Raw genomic sequence first — 4,315 nt, 5'->3', positions numbered from 1 at the left:
CCGGCCCCCAGTGGGGAGATGGCGTCCTACGTAGATAACAGCTTCCGCCAGGCGGTGATGAAGAACCCCCCCGAGAGGACCCCCCAGGTGAGAACGCGGCGGCCGCCTGCACTTGGCCGGATTTCTGCCTCGCAGGCTGCGTCTTCCCCTGTCCTCCCAGCTCCTTCCTGACACAGTTCGCCCCGAGCACCCCACTTCTTGCATTAGGATCCCCAGCTGCCAAAGGCATTCCACCTCCGAGTCTTTTACTCCGCCTATCCTGATTTTATTTTTCCCTCTCCTTGACATTCTGCTCCTTAACGCTCCCCTACCCGTGACTGACCTTCCCCCCCATGTGGCCCCGCCGAGAGACAGAGACAGAGAGAGAGTGAGTGTGTGTGTGTGTGTGTGTGTGTGTGTGTGAGAGAGAGAGAGAGAGAGAATTCTCCAGCTTTCTCTCTCCCCGGCCGCCCTCGGTGGCCTCTGAATATCAGGGGTTGGGGTCTCATCTCTCCTTGGCCAGCGACTCTTGCTCTCTCTGACTTCAGATCCGTTCCTCCCCTTGCAAGTGACCCTTGGAGTTCAGTGGTGTTTGAACTCACTGTTGGGAGGAAACCTGTACGGTTATGCTAAAGACAGATCCATGCTGACCTTCTAGTAAAACATTGAGGTGTTTGTATGTTTACTGTTTTGCTTTTGTTTTTTTAAAGGATATTGCTTTCAATTGAAGAGAAAAAAAAGTTGAATAGTTAGGTTAGTGCTTTTAGTTTAAATTGCAGACATAGCTGCAGAGCAGGCGTGTTCAAATACACCCTCGGGAAGGGCACCCTGCGGATTCTTTTGGTGTTGCACAACCTTGTCAAAATTAGATAAGTTTGTTAACCTTTATACATTTGTTTACCTGCAGGCTTATTCTCTTACTTGTAGCGGCTGATAGGATTGGATTTGGTTGTCTCAAGTACTGGAGAGGGGGATATTTTATAAAAATGTGGTAGCTTAATTTTCTCCCCTTTTAGTTGCTGACTGGATAATGACGCATGTTCCTAAGCGTTGGGATGGTGACTGCAGGAGATCCTGCCTGCCAACCCTCTTAACACAAATAAGCCCTCCTGATCCTTGGGACCATCAAACATTTAGGATCTAATGCTTGAAAGTGTTGCTTCGCTTGTTAGGTGTTGGATGCCATCTGTTCAAATCAAATGCTCTCCTTCTCTGATGTTGATTATTATTTACTGTGGGGAGAACATAATAAAATATAATCTTCCCCTGGCTGCTTTTGGACAAGCCCCAAGAATGGCACCTGGTACCGTTTTTGATTTTTCATTTTCCTTGATGGAGCTGTCACATCTGGGAGATCATGGATAGATTGCACATACTTATCAAACGTGTGGAAGATGGCTGTAATTTTACAAGAAAATTTATCTCAGTGTCTCCAGAAAGTTCCCATTTTAAAAGACTATTTTTATCATAACAAGGAATGTCCTGCTTGGATCTTGTTCTTCTCTTGGTGTTGCACGCGCTGCCTCTCCTGTGCCTTTCTCATCTATTTGTTTTAAAATTGTCAGTTGGATCAGTCTTCTGTATCTGAAAATGCACATTCCCTGTCTCAGTGTGAAGGAAAAGCAGATTTCAGTGAGATATTTCATTTCCTTTCAAGAATATTGTTTTAAGTGCCAAGTGAAATTACGCATGCTGAGAATATTGGAACCCAGCAAGGCTGGTCAGAAAATGATGTCAGAGGCCTTTGGTGGAAATTAGGGAGGGGGGAAGCGGTGCATTTGGTTGATTAGTTAGAAGAATAACAATGACTAAAACCTACTATCAGGTTGGGGGGCGGGTCACCAAATAAGACTAGAAGAGACAAATCCTCCACCGTGACTGTGGGCCGACTGTGCCAAATAAATGAACTGTTCAACTTTCCTGTTCCCCTGCCAGTTGTGTAGAATAGAGTAAAAACTGACCCAACACAAAATTTGGCCTGCGCCAGCTACTACTAACCCCACGACAGGAAAGCTTTATTGACAGTCGGAAAGCAGCACATTTGCCCCAACAGACCTTCATAGAAAAGTAAACATAAGGAAACCTACCAAACATTTCAAACATTCCTAAGTGTCAGCCCTGTTAACTTTGATGTTCGTTTGGTTATTACTACAAAACCCCATGTTTATTTGTTTTCAAGAGAAAGTTGTCAGAATGTGAACGTTTTCCATCTTTACCTAACTGGCCAGGAGTAATCTTCTAAAAATTTGAAATTTACTCAAAAGTTACATATATATATATATAAGCTTTTGTAGAAGGTACTTTTTATGTTAAGAATGCTTTGTTAATGGAATGCTGGAAGATTTTCCATACAGCCTTGTCTTATAAATGTGAGTTAGAATTTTTTAATATTAGAAAAGCAACCTTGTTAAATAAGCTTGATATCATGAACAGAAGGACAGGAATTAGGAAAGTTTTGCTGTTGTGCTTCTTTCTGTTTCTGAGGATAGACTTGATGAAGGAGTTTGTGTGATTCTCGTTACAGGCAAAAGGAAAAGAATTGGGGAACATATGTAATTTTTTTTTTCCTGCTATTCAATTCTATTTGTTTTTTAAAGTCTTGCAGGCCTCATTCATTTCCCAAGATCCGTGAAAACATACTTTTGTATTTAGGTCAATCAGTTGCCTAGAAGTAATCCTGATGTCATTAGTGTAACCTAAGAAGTTGGCTTGAAGAGAATCTGGGGGTGGGAAGAGTACCAGGAACTTCCGTAAACTGGGAGCTTTTCATGTCCACCTGGAAAATGGAAACACATTTCAGTTATATCTTTAGAGAGGGGAAAGAGTAAGGAAAAATACCAAAAATTATCATCGAAGTTTTAGCCAGGTTATACGTAGTTCAGTTTCAAGAGACTATCACTGTTTCACCTGATATTCTAAGAGGAGGAAAAAACTCTTTAATCTAATGTGTGTCCCATATTGTGTGTCTGGAAACCTGGCTGAGTTCTAGTCAATGGGGCATTGTATTCTAAATAACAAACTTCCTTGAAAATAATGAGCCCTGAAAACATTCTACTGATATTTCTCAGTGCACCTCTGTTGAAAAACAGGACTCTTAAGTAATTGCTTTATTTAATTATTTGGGTTTATGTCTTTAATCACTTAAATGAGAAGCTTGGTCACCAAGGCAATTTGGTGAAGTAAAAGATTGTAAATAAATTACAAACAGCTTTTATCCCCCAAGGCTTATACAATAAAATGATTTTTCTAAACCATTTTATTAACTTGTTGAGTTCAGGCCCTTTGAAATTGCTTCTGTAGAGTGTTTAAATGCATACTGTTTTTGGTTTTTCAGGTGAAACATCTATTGCAAAATTGTTTCCTCTCTTTAAAGACCTAATGTAATGCATTTTTAGCTAGTTGTAGAAGTTACTTTTAAAAATGTTATGTGTAAAATAAACCCCACCCCATCTCCTCCTAGTTAATAATCTTACTTTTTTTTTTGGCTATTACAACTTTTAATGTAGTTACTAACCCATTAATGTGTTATAAAGAATACAGGACTTGATTCATTGCGAAGTCACTCAGTAGAATTCATCTTGAGTCATAATGAGAGGGCTGAAAAAAATAACTTTAGCCCAGAGAACTGTAAATTATGAGAAACGGCGCGAAAGAGTTATCTCTGACAAATATTTAACTTTCAAACCTAATGGAAGAATTGTGTCTGTTACAGTTAAATTTTCCATTTGAGTTTCTTTTTACCATTGTTTATAAGCAGACTTGTGTTTGTCAGCTTATACTTTCTTTGTATTTTAGCCCATTTTGGGGCTTTAGTAATATTTGTTTTTCAAGTAGTTTTTGTTCATAGAATACAACTAAACTATCTGTATGCCATTTAAAAAGCATGTCTCATAAAGAAATGATTGGCCACAAGCAGTTAGATTTCATCATAATGACATTTGAATTTCTTGGTACAGAAATACGTTTATAACGGAAACATTAACTTCAAACTCTGTTGCCATGTGACTTTGAACAAATGAGAACTTAAATTTATGATGAAAAATACTAACATTCCTTGCAATATTGATAGAACCTTAGTCGCCTTCAAATAACCCTTTAAACATTTAGTAATTAACAGTTCCATTATTAGCTTTGCATATCTTGGCTGAGATTCAAAATGAAAATCTCTCCAACTGCAATGCTGTATGCAGATACTGGTTTAATGCAGTTGCAGTCATTCCCAAATGCTGGAATTTCACAGTTTTTTTTTTTTTTTTTTTTAGGAGAAGATGACCAACTTGATTTTTCTCTCAAGAAGGAACATAAAATCAAAACTAGTTATGACTTCTTATTGCTA

Source organism: Colobus angolensis, unplaced genomic scaffold, assembly GCF_000951035.1.
Source record: "Colobus angolensis palliatus isolate OR3802 unplaced genomic scaffold, Cang.pa_1.0 Scaffold5, whole genome shotgun sequence".
Lineage (NCBI taxonomy): Eukaryota > Metazoa > Chordata > Mammalia > Primates > Cercopithecidae > Colobus > Colobus angolensis.
Note: the sequence above shows the minus strand (reverse complement) of the source record.